General features: G+C 36.8%; 1 protein-coding gene across 3 annotated transcripts in view; it reads left to right on the forward strand.

The window, feature by feature from the left end:
- LOC137298090 (mitogen-activated protein kinase kinase kinase 13-B-like) overlaps positions 1-12,762 on the forward strand; it is an 83,097-nt gene that overhangs the window by 25,396 nt on the left and 44,939 nt on the right. For 2 of the 3 annotated variants that reach the window (XM_067830165.1, XM_067830164.1), the window contains exon 2: positions 9,875-9,994. The exons of the other annotated variant lie outside the window; for it this stretch is intronic. The gene's annotated coding sequence lies outside the window, so the exon portion shown is untranslated. The remainder of the gene's footprint in view (positions 1-9,874; positions 9,995-12,762) is intronic. 3 annotated transcript variants of the gene reach the window in all.

Below are 12,762 nucleotides of genomic sequence, written 5' to 3' on the forward strand. Positions count from 1 at the left end.
CAACAGACAAATTCATTGCAGCTTCCATGATATGCCTACATTTTAGGATATATCCATAAGAGAAATATTTCCATCCCTAGTACTACAGCATTCCATCGAATATTACCTCTCACAATCTACAATAGAACTTCTTTTGAAGACTTGTTCAAGTCTTCTGCTTGTAGGATTCTTTGTCAAAAGTTCAGGTTTGTAGTCAGTGTACCATTACAGGCCCTAAGTTAATGTTCATATAATATTATAAAGGTCTTTGATGAAACTTAATATTGCGAATACTTTTATGACTAATTTTCCAGTATTGAAACATTTCTGCTCATAAATTCAATATATTCATCAGTTGACTCATCTGAGTCATGTAGTTCAAGAATGGTTGGCTCTGTGGTATAAGGTCCTGCTTTTTGCATGGCTGCGTTTATACCAATAGAAGGGATTCTTAATATTTTGTGGCTGGGGGGCTGGGATGGATGATGATTTTTTAAGCATGATTTTTTCTTATGTTAATGTACAGAATTGCTTACCAACGAGTACATGTGATCACAAAACTGAGCCACCAGAACCAAATGGGTGACACGCTCCCCCCACCTCTTAAAGTCATCATCACCCCCTCTAGTCATAAATTATGAGTGGTTCTTCATGGTTCTGCAGAAATCATATTCATGCAGGAATAGACTTAGAGTCTGGAAAGAATTGGTCTTGATGGTGGCACAGATGTTGATGAAAATGAACATTTATTTTTAAATTTCAGTCTTGGATTTCAGAAAGATTGTCATCAATCTCAGTGTCCATTTCTACTGAAAATATAAAACATGACACTCTCACAAGTTAAAAGGAAAAGCAAAACTTCCTAATTTGCACTAAACATTGATGAATCTGAACCCACGACCTTAAGGTCATCGTTGACGTAGACTGTCTCCTCTTGGCAATATTCAGGCCATCAAATTATTCAGATTTTCTTCAGTCTTTTATATCAACATGGAAATGGTTTTCCCATATGCTTTGCATTTTGAAACATTGCGGCAATCTTGCTAAGATAATATCATTGTTGACCTGACCATTTTGACTGCATCCTCTCCTCAGAGAGGCTATTGATCATGTCTAAATTAGTTATCATCACATTGTAATCAACAGTCAATAAACTTGGCGACAACATGTCGGCTGCAAGGCTTAAATTGCTGAACATGAAAGATTCTTGTTTTGTTTGTCATTAAGAGTATATAACCTCTTTTTGAAAAAGTTCCATACCAGTTGAAATGAGATTGATTGAAAAATGTTTCTTGGTATTTTTAGGATGAATTTGATCTGATGTGAGATGCTTGCCTCTTATCTTTGTGACAGTTATTAACCGTAAATATGTGATGAGTTATCTGACTCTTTGGTCAGTATCAGGAACAATCATGTTTATGATGTTGTGTGTGAAAGAGCATGTTGTAGCTTGTGGATCTAATTGTTCATGAAAGGATTTGTAAAGTGACATTCACTGCTTTTTGGAAACAGTTCTAGTGCTCCAGTTTGGTTCAAATATACATTGGATTGATATTATTTAGGGTGGAAGTCATGTCACATGTGTCTTTTTTTAAGAATGTTTTGATGACATATGAACTTGAGAGGATCTGGGATGTAAGTGGTCTTAAGCAACCATGAATGTTCTGGAAGACTGCTGTCAGCCTTGCTGATTTGGATTAAGCATGTAATTGTAGTCAGGTTGCAGAAATTGCTGTATATCACAGTAAAGAAATAACAAACCAACAAATACACCATGCATCATATTGTGTTGTTAGATTTCCCGATCAGTGTGTACTGCACAGTTGTTACAATGTTACAGAAGCACACCAGCAAACATCGCCTGGTATTTGTTGTCAGTGGTTCAGTCCAGTTGCTTCATGATATACAAGCCACAAAAAGGTCCTACTTGCTAAAAGCTGGTGCCACAAGCCAAGTGGATTTTACATGTAGCATCTTACTTCTTGATATACAGGTTTCACTACTGCCCTACTTGCCTAAAGCTGGTGCTACCAAGCAATAGGAGTTTACATGTAACATCTTACTTCTTGATATACAGGTTTCACTACTGTCCTACTTGCCTAAAGCTGTTGCTACCAAGCAGTTGGAGTTTACATGTAACATCTTACTTCTTGATATACAGCACTACAAAAATGACTTGGTTTCCAGAAACCTGGAAACGATCCGTAATGTGGGTAATTGCGGAATCCAGTTGGTTTCCATTCCCTGAAACTCACTAACTGAGTTTCCAACTAGATTCCATTTTGGAAATGTGATTTTGGTATTCCTGTAAATGGAAACCAAAATGAAACTAAGTTCGGGGGTTTCTTGTTGGTTTCCATACCTGGAATTTGCAACTCTCAGATCTCACTAAATGGAAACCAACATAAAAGTAGAAAATGTAGTTTCATGTTGGTTTCCATTGCTGTTGTGAACTAAGTAACATAAAATGTGTAATTGTTTACCATCCTGACATCCACTTGGTATCCATTCAGTAAAACTGGGTGACCTAGTTTCCAAATAGAATCCATGATGGATACTCTAAGCTCCAGTGATGGAAACTGACACGAAGCTATGGTCATGTGTTGGTTTCCATTCCTGACTTAGCTTTCACGAGGTGTTATAATTCAATCTGAATGTGCCTGGGGAAGGAATAGTAGATTCGTATCATTGCTTAGATGAACAAGACAACAAAAGTAAATTGTTGACGCATCATTCTTTGGATATCACAATATTAAATGTGGCTTCAAATTGATGATACAAGAACAAACTATACACTTTTTTCCTTCACATTCTTGTTTATTCGTAATGTAATGAAGCATCATATTCCAACTACCATGCACACAACACAAACTTCACAATAACCGTACTAAACATGCAAATGGTGAAAGGAGGTGAAAGGACGAATGGCTATAAATGGCCTTTGCCCAGCTATGTGCTCGAGGCACACTTAGTTCTGTTTCTCTAGATTGGGATGAATGGGGCAAGTCCAGGTTTCTGTTGTCTGCTTTGTCAAATTGAGAATCATACGCTTTCTTTATCTGAAAAGAAATAATAAAACAGTGATATCTATATACAAGAATAAAAGGTGAGTTGACTCTGCATAGAAACATTGCTCAAACTTTTATTATATATTACTTATAACTTATTGGATCATTGAGTTGTGTACGGGCTTGTATTCCTTTCGGTAAATATATTGTATAAAATTGTATATATTAATAATTAAAATGTAAATAATGCAATATATAAAAGAACAGACTATAGACTGCCAACTCCTTGGAATGTGAAAGAGTATAAGCATTTAGGAAGATTAGTATAAGTCATTAAAACAATTGTCAGTTCGGTACTTACATGATGCTATTTATGCAGAATATACGTGAATTATACAATAAACTGAGGCAGTGCGTAAAGTTTTGCGTTAAAAGCATTTATAGTTGGCATACTTTGACACTGAGTTCAAATACTTGACAACTAATCAGTGTCAGTTCATTAGTGTGTCGGGGTTCGTGTGTCGGCTTCATTGGGGCAGTCCCCACTTAACAGGCTCCTATTATCAAAATAAGCTAAGCTGTAAAAACAATAGAACTTACCTGAGTCAGGTGTTGACAGACAAAACCGGAAGTAATGAACCGGTAATCCTCGTGACATTTTATAAAAGCAACAGTTTTATGTACTGAAGTGGTGGTTTTCAGTCTTTGTCTTAAAATCACATCCAAATTGGGTCAGAGAAGGATTTCGTGCCTGCCAATCGAAAAAGGATCAGGTATTTCTTTTTACCCACAATGCCCCTACGCACGTTTGCCGCCATTTTGTCACTTGATCCCAAGTTGTTTTGAAACGACTATTTTGAAAGCAGTTCTCACCCGGTATGTCCAGTAACGACTACCAGGAAGTCAACACAGTGCAGTATTCCTACGTTTGCCCGTGTTATCTGATTCAAGAGCCTGGCAATGAGATTTACAATAGAAGCTTTGGAGATTCGGATACGTGAAAAATTGAGAACAGCAGCAGTCGTCGATCGCAGCGGGAGAAAAGGAACATTCCACGATCTGGTCAGGTACAGTGTTATTTTCTTGAAATAAGCAATAGCACATGTTATTCGTAATGTTTAACGTAAATAAGTAACTACTACAATACATATGAAATTTTAGACTTGTATGGCTTCCTTCACTCAGCACTCGGTTAATTCAAAAACTCAATACAACAAAAACTCAATATTACTGTGATTTGGATCAGCTCACACACGATTAAAATGGTTCAATGTGTTAATGGAATGAAAAATCATCTTTGCAAGAAAAAAATAAATCACAAATATCTCTAGTATATTATTGCTTATGTGCTTGTTACGACTCAAAATAACTTCAAACGTATTTATAAATGCGAATATTTATTTAAGAAATCCTTTTCATATTGCTTTTGATATTTGCACGTTTGAAAACAATGTAGTCGGGGATAGTGTGTCATTTTGCATTTGTAGGTTAGGGATTCTCTGACCAGATTTGGTGCATTGTTTGAGTGAAATTTCAAAATTGAAATTTCACAATGTTTTGAAACTAATATTGAATATTTTTATATTATTGATTTATGAGATAATTTAGATTTGCCATCTGTTGTAAGTAGTGTTATGCTTATCATATCAAGATTTAACGAACTCTGAATGAAGAAATGTGGATTGTGTTAGTCCCACAGAAAAGGTTACGAAGAGTTTTTGATAAAAAGAATATATGGGTATACAATGATGGATTGCCAACCCAAAATAGTATATGAATTTGCTGACCTGGATTCTTTTCATCTAGCATATTCTACACTTGCAAATTCATATTTATTCTTTTTATTCGACACTATATTGTTATCAAGAGTGCAATATGACAAGTTCCTGACTTTTTTTAATCGATGCATTTCTACGTTTCCAGCATAATGGAGGGCAGTGTTGGAAAAACTGAAGAAGGCAGTCAGGACCAACTCATTTTGACACACAAAAGGTATGTATAACCTGAACCGTCCAGTACATAATGTACATACAACATAACCAAATAATGTAAATCTTAGGAATCAGTAAGAATGCATGGCGCATGTCACTATTCTTGTAACCTCCAACTGGAAACATGTTTCACTTATAGTTATGCATCATGCACATGTCTCCTTTCAGAAGCTTTTTGATGGGTTTGGATGAACAAGATGGATCACTTAAGAAGGTGTGGGGAAAGCGGAGGCCCACGGCTTGTACGCAAAGAAAGGCAAAATGTTCAGAGTAAGTAAACGTATTCTAGTCATTTTACATCTTGCAGAGATTAAACATTTTAAGGAAACCTTTACAATATCAAGTTAATTTGGATTCTTTCTATGTACATTAAAGGAATTTCAAAATGAACACTGTTTAAAAAGTGCAATTTATCCTTTGAAAAATACAGCTTAAAAATTTTTAAATATTTTGCAGCACATTATGCTTCAGCGTTTGCTTGTGACCCCATATTCATAGCTTGTCTGGATGAATGACTCCACGTTATTGGTTAAGAAAACATGTCTTTTCACAATAACGGATAAATCGTAGTTCTATACTCATAATGTGCATTGTAAGTAACATTCAGAAAATAAATTATGGCTTTCAAAGGCGAATATCTTCATGTCTCTGCACTCTATCATATATCAATAAGCTGTTCTGCGATTGAAACTTTTGATGTCAAATGCTCAGTTTATACTTTTTGATCTCTTCGCTTATCGGACATGGGGTTCAGTGTATTTCACCTCAAGCAATGTTTGACCGTTTTCTTTTCTCTAGCCATGGATATCGTAGACGAATGCTTGTTTGTTTTCTAAATTTCAGAAGCTGGAAAGGAGGAAGGCTGTGAAACGATTGACTGGCCGGAGGAGAAGAAGCACACAATTATTCCTCTCTTGGGGAAAGAGCTAACATTTTTCAAACTAGGAAGCCAAGTGATATGGGCTGGTCTACAGTGTGTTTAAGAAAAATATTCTGTACTCACTGCTAATTATTCCCTTGCTTTTATTTCATTTACTAACTTGAATAGTCCCCATATTATTTGTTTACAAACATATTGTTGAATATAAATAAACTTTTAATGAATTTATGTTTTATTCTGTTGTTTGTCATCCTGAAGCCTTTTACCATTATGCAATTGTATAAAATACCTGATTTGCTACATGTGAGACATGAAACAACATCTTTTCCGGAGGACCGGGTAAAGGGCCGACACGAGCAAGTTTCAGTTCATGGAAACTAGGTATTAAACTAGGTTGGAAACTGCAACACGGAAACCAGGTTGAAACCTACAATAAACTCATACATGGAAACCAGGTTGAAACCTACAATAAACTCATACATGGAAACCAGGTTGAAACCTGCAAAAAACTCATACATGGAAACCAGGTTGAAACCTACAATAAACTCATACATGGAAACCAGGTTGAAACCTGCAATAAACTCATACCTGGAAACCAGGTTGAAACCTACAATAAACTCATACATGGAAACCAACTGGATCCCGCTTGGAGGAGTGGGTAATGAAACGAACTGGAAACCATCCTGAAATGGTGCAGTTTCAGTTGCATGGAAACCACAATGAAACTATAGGAAACTCCCTGGAAACCTACTGGAAATGTTGGTTTCCATGACGTTTCCTCTCGGTTTCAGTGTTCCGGAAACCAGCTTATTTTTGCTGTGCAGGTTTCACTACTGCCCTACTTGCCTAAAGCTGGTGCTACCAAGCAATAGGAGTTTACATGTAACATCTTACTTCTTGATATACAGGTTTCACTACTGTCCTACTTGCCTAAAGCTGGTGCTACCAAGCAGTTGGAGTTTACATGTAACATCTTACTTCTTGATATACAGGTTTCACTACTGTCCTACTTGCCTAAAGCTGTTGCTACCAAGCAGTTGGAGTTTACATGTAACATCTTACTTCTTGATATACAGGTTTCACTACTGTCCTACTTGCCTAAAGCTGTTGCTACCAAGCAGTTGGAGTTTACATGTAACATCTTACTTCATGATATACAGGTTGACATGTATACATGAGTGTTCATGTAACTATCTAAAATAACTACTTACAAGGAAAAATGGCTGCAAAAACATTGGTGTCCTGAAAAGAAAAACATTTAGCTTGGTTTTGCATCTGCAAAGTTCTTTCTCTGAGCTTTCAAAAGTGGTATTGATCCAGGGATTGTGGAAAAAGGGAGAAAGGCTGATAAGATTGGTCTGAAAGTGAATAATTTAACAGTGTTCAATGTATACTGTAAACAACAATACCTGCTTCTCATATTTAACTTTGTTTTGAACTTGGCAATGTTTCAGTTGCGAGTGTAGACACAATGCCACTTATTGATATGGGGTGGTGGAGTGGCCTGGGGGTGAAAGCATTTGCTTGTCAAACCAAAGACCTAGGCTTGATTGCCCACATTGGTAGAACAATGTGAAGCTGGGATATTGCTAAAAGTGGCAAAATACTAAACCTAAGTGTTTCTTGATGGCAAGAGTGACAGGGCATCAGAAGAGATCAGCTAAACTCCTCCAAGAAAGCAATTGTATTTGTGTTTGTATTTGTAATAACAAGTCTTTTATGTCATGCACTCATATATAACTGCTTTTCAGTTATCTTGGATGTAAATTTGAAAATGTCTAAAACTTAGGGTTGAGATATTTGTGTTTTTGTGTGTAAGGGAACATTATACCAAAACCTTTTCCTCATTTAGGCATGTTTAATCCAGTTGTGTAAACATGCTGGATTGTAGCATTCCACTAACTTTTCCAATGTCAAGACAGTTTATGTATTCTATCATGGCAGATTTTAATCCAGTTAAATCATATTCACTAATTAAAAATATGTTCCTGTCCAATTTGTACAACCTGCTTCACAGTGAGAAAGAAGCATTAAAGGCAGACATTGGAAATATGTGTTTTATAGATTTTCAAAACAAAAGCAGACAGATGCCCTTCAAGGATTTATAAGCAGATTTCTTGGGTATGGATGTTTGTGACATAATTGTCTGATCAGGTCATTTTGAAAGTACATGTATTGATTTCATTGTGCTCTTTGTTTGACTGAGTTTGGCTGTATGTGATACAGGTTGACTGTGTTTGTCCTGCCTACGAGTGTATTTGAGGTGGGACAAGCAGTGTACAGACGTCAGACCTTATTGCCAGTTCGATCCACTCTTGACCATCAAGTTATATTTAATCACAGGACATGCAAGGAAAATCAATATGTGTCATCATTTAGGCTGTGTTGCCCCAAATTCTGTATTACGATACACTGTTCTGTACTGCAATACATATTGCAGTATATTGTGAAAGAAAAGTCATTGAGATGTGCCCTCTAAAGTTGTCGTTCCTTCAAAATGAATCAATATATTCCAAAGGCATCATGATATATCAGTAATGATAATGATAATAATTCACTTTATAGCGCCAAGTATCCAGTTATCTCACTGGGTACCCATTTTCTGCTGGGTGAAAAGAGGCAAATTTGAACAAACTCACTTGCCTAAAGTGAGACCACATGTTTCCCATGTGCTTCATTGTGGGGCAGGACTGAAGTCTCAGGACTTTTTTTACTCTCAGGAGTAAAACTGCCAAACACGGTCACCCATCCAAAGACTGTCCGAGCTCGACGATGCTTAACTTCAACTGATGGTAACCTGAACTCTACGCACAGGACCACTTGCCACCATGAGTATAGTCTAGTAGTATAATCCTGCATGAAATGTCAGTATAATCCACTTGTATAAACATACATGATATATCAGTATAATCTAATAGTATAATCCTTCATGATATATCAGGTTAATCCTGTTGTATAACACTGCATGAAAATATAGTCGAGTTGCATAATCCTACATGATATATCAGTATAATCTAGTTGCATAGTCCTACAAAATTTATCAGTTTAATCCAGTTGTATCATCCTATATGATATATCAATATAATCTAGTTGTATAATCCTACACGACATATCAGTATAATCTAGTTGTATCATCCTACATGATATGTCAGTATAATCCAGTTGTATCATCCTATATGATATATCAGTATAATCTAGTCATATAATCCTACATTATATATCAGTATAATCTAGTTGTATAATCCTACATGGTATATCAGTATAATTCAGTTGTATAATCCTGCATGATATATATTCAAGTTGTATAGTCCTACATGATGTTTCAGTAGAATCCAGTTGTATAATCCTACATAATATATCAGTACAATCCAGTTGTATAGTCCTACATGATGTATAGTCTGGTTGTATAATAATACATGATTTATTAATTTAATCCAGTTGTATAATCTATTTGATATGTTAGTATAACCCAGTTGTATCATCCTATATGATATGTCATTATAATCTAGTTGTATAATCCTACATGATAATTCAGTACATCCAGTTGTATAGTCCTTTATGATGTATAATCTGGTTGTATAATCCTACATGATAATTCAGTACATCCAGTTGTATAGTCCTACATGATGTATAATCTGGTTGTATAATCCTACATGATTTATTAATTTACTCCAGTTGTATAATCCTATTTGACATGTCAGTATACTCCAGTTGTATAGTCCTATATATCAGTATAATCCAGTTGTATAACCTTACACGATATATCTGTATAATCCAGATGTTCTAGTGTTGTTTCAGTGCCTGTATTGCTTCCTTCAGGTAGTGTCAGTTGAGTGCAGCTCCATCATGATACTTTGGGGTTTTTTTCATGAAAATTGCTACTTTTTTTTAACAAAGTTTGACATAACAAAACTTTATTGTTCAAATATGTTCTAATCTTGATGCTAAATTCTATGTGGGCAGAGTAAACCTACACCTATGTTGCTGTTTAAAGTGTTTCTTCACTTGCATGTCAGGAAGCACATGGATCTGATATCATGGAATGGAAACCTATTTGAATGTCTGGCAGAGTGGAGAAATATCAAGTTGCAGAACATCTCCAAACAGAGATCATATGTCTATCGAGCATATTGCAGGTAGGTAGAGAGTGACCCTCCTACACACTTGTCTGAAGGACGGCTTGTGCCATTGCTTGTTGCTAATAGAGTCAGAAGTATATATCTGGCGATTAATCCTGCACCACCTGCCTATATTGATTTGAGGCTTCTTTCACGAAGCAGCCTCTACTAAGGTTAACCTTAACTCCCATTCTTTAACTTTGCACAAAGGTTACCTTAGTGACTTATGATCACATTAGTACACTGAGAGAGGAAGCCCTGAAAGGCATGAAATGCTATATGTTGTTGTATATGCTATGACAACAATATTTTGTGTTTTTACATGGTAACTGTAGCACAGTTTTCTCTGATTAAAGGAAAATCCACAAAACTGACATTTAGTTATAATTTATTTGGAATCTGGGTGGAATGCACAAGATAGACATAACCCATGCTGGAAAGAATGGTCACCATGACTACATGACCAATTGTTAATCAGTTATCATATGATGAGTGTTGTGATTGCATGAACCACTTCTGGTAGCCACTTAAGTACCTGCCATAGCCACCCTTGTGTGGATGACATCTCAAAGTCTTCTCATACAGGCAGTCAAGCTCTGAATTCTCAACTTTGGAATCTTCTGCCATTTCTCACACATTACCTGCATCTATTCCTGAAGATTTTGAACAGGAGGACCTCTAGCTCCAACTTGGTGGCATCCAGGGGCCCGTTTCACAAAACTCTTGTAAGATTAATATCCCGTAACTTTTCTCGTAGCATCCTTTGCTCCTGTGTTACAGTATAGGAGGTACAATGGCTACGAGAGAACTTATGAGATCTTAGGCTGATGAGACTTTTGTGAAACGGGCCCCTGACCACAGCCTGATCACACCAGCTGTTCCTGCTTGTGACTGTCTGTGAGGAAGGGACATCGGATCAGATGTTGTGACTCCAGACCGGCAGCCAAGCGTCCTGATGATAGTACTGGCAGAGAGTCAGCTGTTCCTGCTTGTGTCTGTCTGTGAGGAAGGGACATCAGATCAGATGTTGTGACTCCAGACCGGCAGCCCCAAGCCTCCTGATGATGGTACTTGTGGAGAGCCAGCTAAGCCTGCTGATGTCTGTCCGTGAAGATGGGACATCAGATCAGACTGGCAGCCCCAAGCCTCAGATGTTGATACTGGCAGAGAGTCTCACTGTCCAACGCTGGCCCATATCTTTGGCACTAGTGGCCACATACATCCTCATGTGGTTGTTTGCAAGAGGACAAAAACAAAAACTTACACGTATGCATTGTCAGAAGTTCTTGGTCATCCATGTCAAGAAGGTTAAACTTTAGAACCTTTGTCTTTTAAACTACTTTAAAAAACTTGTACCTCAGTTTGTTTGTGCCTTTGCTGCATATGGACATGTGACTCTTAGTTTACAAAATATGTGAAATATGGTTTGCATGTGTGTTTTTGAACCAGCATCTCTTAACAGAATTCATCTGTCTATTGAACATATTACAGGTAGGTTAATTGTGAGTCTGCCTCCTACACACTTGTCTGAAGGCCATATTGTGTCAGTGACTGTTGTGGAATGAGAAGTGGTGTGAGTATAGGCTGTAGGTAGGTAGTGAGTTAATATATACAGCCTCTCACACACTTGCCCGTTAACTTACGAACTACGAGTACTTGTTGCTTGTACATCCAGAAGTTGACTTGACTTTGATCTACACTGAGCCTGAATAAACAGGCATCCAATGTAAGTTAAATTAAAAAATGTCTACATTCTAAGTCTGATTACAGATATTTGATGACAAGATCAGAGTCAGAGTTGCTGAGTCCCCCTGATAGACATTGTCTAGACCAGTAGGAAGTGGGCTACAGACTGTTGAACCCATCATCAATATATGGAACCACTGGTGCCCTGCTTCATAATTCTGACAGTTTCTTGACTATCTATTTGTAGTCTTTAGGAGTTCTGTCTAAAAAATTGATTTCTTTTGTAACATTTGATTTTTTCGTGAGTATCTCTTCATTACATGACCTTGGGTGGTCATTAAGTACATATGTTATAGGCAGTGCCCTGTCCATGGATAATGTGGCTAGATTTGGTGTTGAAATTATAGATGAGCTGCTTGGTGTTGTACCAGGTTTCTGAGTAAACGTGTTATCTAATATTGAATTTTATTGATATTTTTATCTAAATTGATATTATCTTTTCATTGTTGCTAAATTGTGGTAGTGTAAATTTATAATTATGACAGAATTTCATTGACATATATATTATATGTTGAAACTGAAAGATGACATGTCTTTGTCTAGACAAAGACACCAGGGAAGCTAAGATGTATAATTTGTTTTATACTCTCTCAAAAGCAGTTAGGTACATATTTGTCAGAAATGTTCAAATCATAATCAAATGAAAAATAACACACAAGTTCCCCAATAAGTTTCATATTAATGACAAGATCTGTTATTCAGTAAGTGTAACATTTACATGACGAGACAAGTACTTCTGGATCTCTCACACGTTACCATGGTGTTGAAGTTGATTATTAGGAATTGTTGAATGAAGCTGGTGGCCAGATGCGTGGACCTATCCCACTGATCATTCATAGTTCTTTCTTCACCCAAAGTAAGATCTTGGAGATGCAGCACAACACTTGTGAAGCTGACGTCCAGTGCTGCCTGTCAGCCCCATGATCACATCAGGCCATACATGGACTTACCCCTGGTCAATAACATTGGGAACATCACTGGTTGCTATTGTTAGCATTTGCTGATCCATTCCAACAAGATAATCTAATAATACAATTGGT

The sequence above is a fragment of the Haliotis asinina genome, chromosome 10 (genome assembly GCF_037392515.1).
Source record: "Haliotis asinina isolate JCU_RB_2024 chromosome 10, JCU_Hal_asi_v2, whole genome shotgun sequence".
In the NCBI taxonomy this organism is placed as follows: domain Eukaryota; kingdom Metazoa; phylum Mollusca; class Gastropoda; order Lepetellida; family Haliotidae; genus Haliotis; species Haliotis asinina.